The 10,542-nt window shown below is 51.6% G+C and overlaps 1 long non-coding RNA gene across 1 annotated transcript in view; it reads right to left on the minus strand.

Moving 5' to 3' along the window:
- The window catches only part of LOC122895546, a 65,938-nt gene extending 62,748 nt beyond the window's left edge, over positions 1-3,190 (minus strand). The window contains exon 1 of the long non-coding RNA XR_006382233.1: positions 2,929-3,190. This is a non-coding gene — a long non-coding RNA (uncharacterized LOC122895546). The remainder of the gene's footprint in view (positions 1-2,928) is intronic.
- Between the last annotated feature and the right edge of the window lie 7,352 nt (positions 3,191-10,542).

Below are 10,542 nucleotides of genomic sequence, written 5' to 3' on the forward strand. Positions count from 1 at the left end.
CTTGACTGTATTCCATCCTGGGCTACGGGGATCGCCAGAAATGGGGCCATGTTTCCAAACAGCATTTCTCTCCTGAAAGACACGAGCTATTCTGCGTGGCTTGTGTGCGTGCCAGCCGGGGCAGAATCCGACGCCTGGCATCTCCGCTCCACTCTGGGTCTTCACCCCACCAGCCAAGAGAGAACCCCAGCCTGGTGTACCTGCCCCCCACTGAAGAACACGTTCTTGAATGCAACCTGACAACCCAATTCAACTCCATCCGCGAGCATTCTATTTCCATTCCGTGAATTTGTACCTCTCGGTCCGCAATTAAGAAGGAAATATGGTGCGTACCTCCTACCCCCCACACACACACCCGCGTCACAGCAGGGAGAAAAATGTCCGCAGCTGCCTGTAAAGGAAAACTCCCGGCCAGCTAAGACCCGCGAGTCAGATCGCGGGTAGGGAGGGTGCCCTTCTCTGGTGGGCGGCTGCCCTGATGCCCCCAACGGCACCACCCCAAGTGCCGCCTCGTCCTGCTGCTCACACAGGGACCTTCCCGGCCGTCTGCCTTCTAGAGGAATGGGAAATTCAAGGGTGTGATGGGCTGCGACCCCTGGCCCCCAACTCCAAGACACAACCCGTCCAAGCCCGTCACCGCCATCCAAGCCCACAGCCAGTGGCTTGTCTCCACCAGCAGCACTTTCTTGGGCTGATCCAAAATCTGCGGGGTGGTGGGTGTGCGCCCTAGCCGGGCCGGCTAGTGGTACTTGGACCTAACCAGGCTGCCCTTCCTCCCCGCGTGAGAAGCAGACAGTGGATTGCTGCCTCCTCTTCCTGTCCTCTCCCTTCCCCACCCCCTCGCCTGGGTCCTGTTTCAAGTGCTTCGGGTGACTGTGGCAGGTCGCCTGTGAATGTTAAATATTCAGTGATCTTTGGGCTCCTTCGTGCTTTTGTGCAAACAGGTTGGCTTTGAACAAAGGACAAGCTGATCTCAACTACAGGGAGCAACGCAGCAAGCCAGCAGAATCAACAGTTCCAATGATGCTGCAGAGGAAGAAGGCAGCCTGTTCCCCAAGTGTGCGCTCCGGGACTCGGCACGCGTGGGGAGGAACCAGGGTGCATCCTCACCCCGGACAGGGCGGCAGCAGGGAGCCTGCGGTGAATGCAGACCTCCTTGGGTCTGGGTGTCCTCTAAAATGAAGAGACCCATTCCGACCCGATAGGGTTGTTCGGGGAGATGGGATGGGAAGAGACACGTGCTTGGCTCAGTAACTGTGAGCTCCCTTCAGCAACCAAAACACACTGCCTAGGGGAGACCTGAAAATTATCCAAAGGAAACCTCCATCTGTAGATAGTCAAATCTGGAAGTTCAAAAAGGGATGCATATGCATGTGTTTTCCATACACACACACATACACACACACAGCCTGTGCTCCAAGCAATAAACGTGATTCCCAGAATAATGGTAACAAGGCTATCACTGTCCTAGGCACTCTGTCTACAGTCCTCTCATCTTCAAAACAGCCTTCGGGGAAAGGACGAGGCTCCCCCAGCGCAGGCATTTGAGACAGAGAGTGACTTACCTGCAGGGGCACGGCTCCAAGAGGCAGAGCCCAGCGACCGACTTCTGGGCCGTGTGACGGTCACATCCTGGTTCTCATCACCCCCCATGTGCAAGGAGGGAAGGAAGGTCTGTCCCGCGGGGTCTTCCTGTTTCCCAGATGCCGGGCATTATGGACGAGCACTAATGGAAATTCCGACTCAGAAAGGGGTAGATTTCTCCTCATTTGAGCTGCCGGTCTGTACCGACAGCCAACATGTTCCAACAGAAAGACCCCAAACCCGTGTCCCATGGGGGGTGATGAGAACCAGGGGGTGAATTCGCCTCCCCCCACGTGGCAGCCCCAACAGGCTGCCCAGGGCCGTCTAGTCCAGGGGTGCGACCTCTCTCCGGCGCAGAGAGACTACAGATGTACGGAGGGAGCGTGGGATAGTGTCACAGCACAGCCGCACGCCAGGCCTAATCAGCTTATTTTTACCTATGCTGCTCCTCCCAGCGGTGTCCGATCTCTGCAGCCAAAAGGCTAAGCACCCGGCTGCCATCATCTCTGCTGCGGCTTCTCAGAGCCTGCCCATAATTAATTTTATTAAGGGCCTTGGCTCCCCATGCCCGTTCCATGGGCCGGATTCAGGTGAGATCACGACAGGAGTCCTTGCCAGAGCTCAAGCTGGCACGCGCCGGTACGTGCGTGTGGGTGAACACGAGTGTGCGCGTACGTGTGTCAGAGAGAGAGAGAGAGAGAGACTCCTTGACGTGCCAGAAAGCTAACAAACGAGGCTCTCGTGCTTTGGGGTTCCCGGACTGGCCTGCGATGGTAACGTTTCTATCAGTGATTGACTCAACGGACTGAGTGTTTCTTGAGTGGGACAGACGCTGCCCTGGGCACTGGGGACTTAGAAATAACTCCCCTGCGTAATCTCTGTCCCTCGAGGAACTCAGCATTAATGGAGAACCTACGTGTGGAAATGAAAACACGGGCATCAGGGCTATGAAAGGAATTAGGAGAAGCCGCGATGTGACCTCTGAGAAGGAATATCTCACTCAGTCCTAAGGGGTCCAGGAAGACTCCTTAAAAGTTAGGAAAAACTGGGAACCTAGGGGCGCCTGGGTGGCTCAGTGGGTTAAGCTTCTGCCTTCAGCTCAGGTCATGATCTCAGGGTCCTGGGATCGAGTCCTGCATCGGGCTCTCTGCTCAGAGGGGAGCCTGCTTCCCCCTCTCTCTCTTCCTGCCTCTGCCTACTTGTGACCTCTCTCTTTCAAAGTTTTAAAAATAAATAAATAAAGTACTTAACATAGTGCCTAGAACCTAGCAAATAATAAGTTTTGCTCTTAGTACATTCTAATTATTGCAGGACGCTTAGAGATCGTGCACTACAAATACTTACAAAGAACTTGAAGGTACTTTTTGGGGAAAACATTCTCTCCAAACACTCAGTTCAGGGAACTTGCTCCTGGTGTGAGATTTCTGCCTCCTCTGCATGGAATGCTGGGATCTGCTAGAAGTTCAAGGAGATGCTGCTGGCTGATGGGGATCCCCGTGGGCGGTGAGGGGGTCCAGGGGGCACGGGCAGGCGTGGCCAGCTTAGCATCCCGAGTCCTAGGCTGAGTTCCACGTGAATCTCATTCATTTCTCTGTTGCTTTCTGCTCTAGCTTGGGCGTTGTCTACCTATACGGAGGAAGAAACATGAGAATTTATTTAGGGCTCACTGATTTCTCTTCGGCTTTATAAACAGCTACAGTGAGTGGTTCGTTTTGTTTTGCTTTCCTTTTCAGTAAGACATTTTTCTTATCTGTCCCAGGACAGCCACGGTCCGTGTGTGCTGCGTAGTGCAGCATTTAACTCTGTTCATCAAGGATAGTAAAGCTGCTCACTTGTTTGCCTACGTGAAGCCAGAACCCTCAGCTTGGCTCAGTGTTTCATACTCAGCCAGTGGTCTTGATGTCTTCCCCACCCCCACCTCTCAGAACGAGGTTGCGGTTGCGAGGTTGCAGCCCTGTGTCCCAAAAAGAGTTTGCATTCAAACGCAAATCTGCCCAGACTCATCTTTGCAGAAATGGTAACTTAAAGTCACCTCTGGCTCCTTCCTTCCATGCTGCTGATTAAAATTTTAGAGTGCCCCCAAAAGGTGAGTCAAAGCGGTAGAAGAAAACACGTTACAGAAATGATTAGGTCGGACCAAGGGAAAATGCTGCACACCAGCAGATGCAAGCGGGTGGCCTTGGTGTTAAGAACAGAGAACCTTCAGCCTGAGTGGCACCAGGGTCTGTCCTGCACAACGCGGGGGCCGGGGTGGGGGTAGTACCACAGCTGATAGAATAGCAGGGAGCCCGGAATGATCTGATGAGGAGCAGGTCCCACCACGGAATCTTAAACAGAGCAGGGACATGATCAGAATGGTGATTGGGACTCCATTCCGTGGCCTGGTGGATGGGAGAAGGAGAGAAGCCAAGGAGAGGACAGCCAGGACAGACCCTGCAGCAATTCGCCCGCAGGGGATGGATCCTGACCTATGTTGGCTGACAAGCGGGAAGAGAGGCTGCTGAGACTCTGCAGGGGAAATCTGTAGGGAGGGGAGGGGCTCTCAGAACTCAGGCTAATGGGAAAACATTCTGCTGTTCTTGGGAGTAGCAAGTCTAGCCCAACCCCTGGAGGTAATAACCTGCAAGGTGATGGGGCGAAAATGGGAAAACAGGGTTAAGACTGGTCTTTAGGACAGTGGGGTCCTGGAGCCAACTTCCATCAGGAATTTTGCACAACCATTATTAAAAATTAAGTTGTAGCAGGGCGCTTGGGGTGCTCAGTCGGTCAAGTGTCTGCCTTCAGTTCAGGTCATGATCTTGGGGTTCCTGGAATCGAGACCGGCATTGGGCTCCCTGCTCAAGAAGGAGTCTGCTTCTCTCTCTCCCTCTACCCCCTCCCCCTCCGCTCGTGTTTTCTCTCTTTCTTGCAAAAAAATAAATAAAATCTTTAAAAAATGACCTTATGTGAACTTACAGTGAAATACTCTACACTGAAAACAAAGGCGATACATCCTTAAACCTCATCCCTCCTAAGTCTTCTACGTCCTCTACTTTGTTTTCTACTCCATTTTACTCTTACTACCATCTGTCTCTCAAGGTCATTTTTGCGCGTTGTATCAGTAGCGTGGAAATGCTGTAGGGCGGCGTGCGTCTCTCTTCCCAACTCTGGGTGGAGTGATACCACATCCGTAGTCTGCAATCTGACGCGATGGGATATTTACACCTTGGAAATTGGCAACGGCTGATGCCAGCTGCTTCGGCTCAGGGTTCTGGGAAGCAGCCTCTTGCTAGGGCAGCAGCTGGGCACAGGCGGGATCCTCCTCCTTCACTCAGAAGCCACGCCTCCACAATGTCTTCCTGCGCTAAGCGAGGCTCGGCCGTTGGAAGCCTCTTGGATCTGTCTGCCTTGCAACCTCCGGCTCTCGGGGCAGCAGGCTTGGAGTGGCAGGTGAACCTGAAATGGCCTGCATTGATCTCAGGGTTGGGCTCCACACTGGGCATCAAACCTGCTGAAGATGCTCTCTCTCCCTCTGCCCCTCCGTCCCCCAAAAGTTAGGTAGAACCATTCCAGCCTCAGGGGAATGTTCTGGAACCCATCCCCCCCACCCTACCACAACCACCACCTTCACTGACCCTCCTAATCGTCCCTGCTGCCTCCTCTTTCTTTAATGAATGGCAACTCACCTCCCTGCCTCTGCCTACTCGACCTGTGTTCCACATGGCTGACATCAAGCCTTCCCAGATGCAAATGTGATCCAAGTCCACTGCCCCGGCTCACGGTCAGGCTGGCGTACCAGGCCCACCAAGGCTCTTTTACTGCAGATGCCAAGTTCCATCCGTGCACCCCCAGTTCCCCACTCCCCACCCCTGTGTCTTATTCATGGTGAGACTTCTTCTCAGCATGTGGTTTGGTGAGCCACACAGTAAGTCCTCAGTAAATGTTTGAATAAACCGATGACATCAGAGCCTTACTGTTTTGGCGCGTACAGGTATATGGTCACGAAGGAGACTTGGTCAGTGGTTTAAGAACACGTGCTTTGGGGGCACCTGGGTGGCTCAGTGGGTTAAGCTGCTGCCTTCGGCTCGGGTCATGATCTCAGGGTCCTGGGATGGAGCCCCGCGTCGGGCTTTCTGCTCAGCGGGGAGCCTGCTTCCTCCTCTCTCTCTCTGCCTGTCTCTCTGCCTACTTGTGATCTCTCTCTGTCAAATAAATAAATAAAATCTTTAAAAAAAAGAAAAAAAAGAACACGCACTTTGGAGAGGCCTGGGGGTGCATTCCGGCCATGCCACCTGCTCACCGTATGGCCTTGGGACTTCCGTGATTCTGAGAGCTCACAAGCATTCTCTGTGTATTTGCTCCCTTGATCCCTGCCATCACCCTTTAATAGATGGGAAAGCTGAGGCAAAACAAGTTAAATCACTTGAGAAATACAAAAATCACGATTTGAAATCTCACACTCAACCAGGAGGCCGGACGACACACCACTAGCGTCGCACAAGGCCAGACCTGCCCTCAGTGCTCAGGAAAAGGGAGCCTCCTCCAGGCCACAGCTTTGGGGATCCCCAAAACCGGAGTCCAGTGCCCACATCCGGGAGAGCTCCCTTGCGGGATCCACTGGCAGCTACCGTCCAGAACAAAATCCCCAACACCCCCCGTGTCATTACTTTCCCAGGACCAGCATCACTGGGGAGGTGTCGCTCACACGAGGAAAGCAGCGTGGGATGTCATAAATATAAACATGACCCTGAACCTAGAAGATGGGGCAAGGCAAGCGTCACGTCTCTAGAGCTGAACTTCCTCACCCGTAAAGTGAGTGGAAATAAAGACTCTGACTACCTCGCAGAGTTGTTCTCAAGCTTCGGTGAGGTGAGAAACGTTGAAATGTTTGGTAAAGGATGGAAGCTATAAAAGATATTAGTTCACAGGGGAAGGTGGCGGTGGGGGGGGGGAGGGGGTGGTTCTGGTTCAAGTGGGAGTGACAGCAGGGGTGTTCAGGTAGGCCGACCCCTCCCCACTCCCCTCTCCTGTCTCCTTTGCTTCGTTCAGCCTGAGCATGGGCAGAGAGCAGCCCGAACGTCTCCTGCTGCGTTCACCTAAGACTTGGGATTTCTGCGCTGGGAAGGCAACATCTGTGTGTCCCCACACCACCCCTGCACAAGTCACACACAGCATCAGTCCTGATCCGAAATGCCACGGTATTTGGAGGTGGGGCCTTCCGGACATGATCCGGTCGTGAGATTCGTGTCCTTATTTAAAAAAAAAAGAAAGAGGGCGTCTGGGTGGCCCCGTTGATGTGGCATCTGCCTTCTACTCAGGTCATGATCTCAGGGGCCTGCGTTCGAGTCCTGCATCGGGCTCCCTGCTCAGCAAAGAGTCTGCTTCTCCCTCTCTCTTGTCTCTCCGAGCCCAGCTTGTGCCCTCTCTCAAAAACAAATCAATCAATCAATCAATCAACTAATCAAATTTGAAAGAAAGAAAAGAAAAGGCCCCAGAGAGCTCCCTCGTTCCTTCTCCCATGTAACATGTAAGGACAGCGAGGGGATCACAATCTATGAACCAGGAAACAGGCCCTCAGCAGGCACCGAACCTATCAGCACCTTGACCTTGCCAGCACCCAGCCTCCAGAACTCTGAGAAATGCATCTCTGTTGTTCATAAGCCCGCCCAGGCTATGGTATTGCATTACAGCAACCCAAATGAACGAAGACGGGAGGTTTATTACAGATTATTTTAAAATGACATGATTTCCAAAGGCAGATCCAAAAGCCATATAACTATTTTAGTCTTGACACCGTCTTGAAAGAGGAACTCCAAAACACACACGTGCGCACGCGCACACACACACCTCAAACCACTATTTATAACTAGAAAAAATTTCCCGATGGTGGCCAGCTCATACTCACCCCGGACAGGGATTTTGCCGGTTTGCTTGTTTGTAATGCAGAGACATTAGCAGCCTGCTTTATAGGGTTTGCATAGCGAGGAAAGCCATTATGGGCAGATAGGGACGGGTTTGGCAGCCTGACTTCACAAGGCAGACCTGGACATTTGCATTTTCCGGCTTTTATTCGCAGAAGTTCACCAACTAAAATCCTAGTCAACAAGCCTTTTACATTCGAATACATTACAAAGTGTTTATAGGTCTGAGTCCCTCCGAAGGACAGTGGGAGCGTCTCATTACCCTGATTTAACAAAGGAAGACGCCCCAGCCAGAGAAGCTCGGGAGCTGGAACCCGCCCCGCCGCACCCCCACCCCGCTCCCCTCCACCACCCCGTCCCGCTCAGTCTAATCACCGTCAGCATCTTCAGGACCGTTACTGGCGTCACTAATTTTTAACATCCTGGGAGGGCCCTCCAACAATCTGTCCTTTTCCTCCAGGAGTTCATAGATTAATAGACCTTTGATGCAACCATTTCTCAAAGAGCCACGTAGGGAATAAAACAAGCATTCATTGAAAGTCACACTCTAGTTCGATACCTCCAGCCTCCTCCCCAGAAGAAGAAAAAGTAACCAAATTCAGAGCCATGAGAGGTTCCCCCTTTGGCCGGGTCTCCGTTTCCCCATCTATGCTAGAGAATTAGTACCAGCTGACCATGTCCCCTTTCCTAAGGACCAGCTGGGAGGCTTGCTCAACATGTCAGTTCCCAGGTCCCCAGCACCGAGGTTAGAGGGGTCGGGGGGCGGGGGAGAGAGGATCAGCATCTATGGGAAATGCTGTTTTAACCAAGGAGTCACTAGAGGACAGGATGAAAGTCTCGGGGACTGTCATTGTTCGATGGGGCCCTCCCAGCTGCTGACCCAGAAATATGGTTTATTTTTAGAAGTTTGGACAAAGCCAGAGCCTGACAGATCACTTATCTCACAGAATTGAATCCAACTAAGAGCCTTGAATGGATAGCACCACGGTCACCTAATTAGGACTGTGACGAAGTGCCTTTTCCACAGGGCACAGCCTACCCAAGTGTAGTCAGAAGGGCATAAAGACGGGGAATGGACTGAGCCAAACCGCCTGGCCTGCAAAGGGCCTTGGACGACTTCCTTACCTTCCAGTTTCCTCATCTGTACTGTGCAATCAGGATGCCACATGGATAAATCTTGAAAACGTGGGGCTACGTGGAGGAAACCAGGCACAGAAAGCCACACCTTCTCTGGCTCTGTTCATGTGAAGGGTGCAGAGTGGGCAAATCCCATAGAGACAGAACACAGCTCAGCGACTGCCAGGGGCTGAGGGGAAGGGTGGGGGGGGTGACTGCTTAAGGGTCACAGGGTGATGAACTGTTCTAGAACTACATAGTGATGATGTTTGCAGAACATCGTATATGTGCTAAATGCCAGTGGATTGCATACTTTAAAAGGGTTAACATGATGACTTTTAGGTGATGCATCTTTCACCACAATTTTTAAAAATGCAATGAGGATTAAGCCTTCACTTCTCCCCCCCCCATCCAGCAAGGAGGGGGTCAGAACCCACAATGACAATGCAAGTGACATCTGGGCAGCCTGTCTCATGGGCATCTGAGAACCAGACTCATTGCTTGGGTGCCCACGGGGACGGCTCCTTCCCTAACCCAATTCTCCACATGCATGTGTCTTTCCCCTTTTATTCTTTTCATCTTTTAAAGTACCCAGAAACTGGGGCGCCTGGGTGGTTCAGTGGGTTAAAGCCCCTGCCTTCGGCTCAGGTCGTGATCCCAGGGTCCTGGGATTCAGCCCCGCATCGGGCTCTCTGCTCAGCGGGGAGCCTGCTTCCCTCCTCTCTCTCTGCCTGCCTCTCTGCCTACCTGTGATCTCTGTCTGTCAAATAAAGAAATAAAATCTTTTTATAAAAAAAAAAGTTCCAGGAACCTGAGGCTCAGAGCGAGCAGCTCAGAGGGCCTCAGAGCTCATAAGTGACACTGGTAGGTCTGAATCCAGGTCAGAAACCAAAAGCTGAGCCCTTTCCACGAGCAGGCTCTGCCTCCTAAGAGCACTGATAGTAATTTTCTATGAATCTACATGTTGTTTCTATACTTCTTGCACTTCTCTAAGAGTTCTCAAGCTCCCCTCTCATTCTCATCATAACCCCATGGAGGAGACGGTATGTCCAGTGACGTGTTTTGCCCAAAATAACTGGCCCAGTCTAGAGAATCAGGTCCTCTTTAGTCTGGAGCCGTTCCCGTGCAGGGGCATTGGATTAGAAAAAGAGATAGGGTAGGCCCTATGAGAACATTCTAGATCAAGGGTATGGGAAAAAGAAGAAAGTTCTTTGCTTTGGGATTTGCTTTGTTTTTATAAACCCTGGATTGCTAGCCCCAAATTCTCCCATCAGATACAGAAATGCTGACCCCTCCCTACCCTGAGTCCCGAACATTAGCTCGAGTAAATGCAAGTTTCTCTCCTAAGGAAAAGTCTGAGAAAGAACAGAGGAGAAGAAGGCAATAGACAAGAAACCCAAGAAACTCATCGGAGCGTGAGGAATTAGGACTTCTCCATTAAATTAGTATTTATCGAGCAGGTACAACGCATGATTCCGGGCGTATATTTAGGACATGGGAGTAGATAAGACAAATGCCCAATTTCTGACCTCAAGAAATTTCTTACCTATTGGAATCTAAGGCAGTATTTCTTACCTAAACCAGAGAGATCACCTAGAAAGCTTTTTAAAATATAGATCAAAGGCCCTACCCCCAGAGATTTTTGAATGAAGCCAAGAAATCTGGATTTTTGAGAAGCCTTCTCAAGAAGGAAGAACCAAATCTAAGGCTTCTCAAGAAGGCTTCTCATAGAAGGAAGAACCAAATCTAAGAACCTCGTCTTTCCCAAACCTGCTCAGCAATGAGGCCCCTGGGGTACTTGGTAATCGTTGCCCAGCTCTCTCTCCCAGGAGGGGGACCTAGAATCAGGATGTGTAGCAGGTCATTCTTGGGATCTAGCCCTTGTGGGAGACACTACTGTGGCAGGCTTAGAAACATCACACCCAAGTGAATCTCATCCCTC

The sequence above is a fragment of the Neovison vison genome, chromosome 14, assembly GCF_020171115.1.
Source record: "Neovison vison isolate M4711 chromosome 14, ASM_NN_V1, whole genome shotgun sequence".
In the NCBI taxonomy this organism is placed as follows: Eukaryota; Metazoa; Chordata; class Mammalia; order Carnivora; family Mustelidae; genus Neogale; species Neogale vison.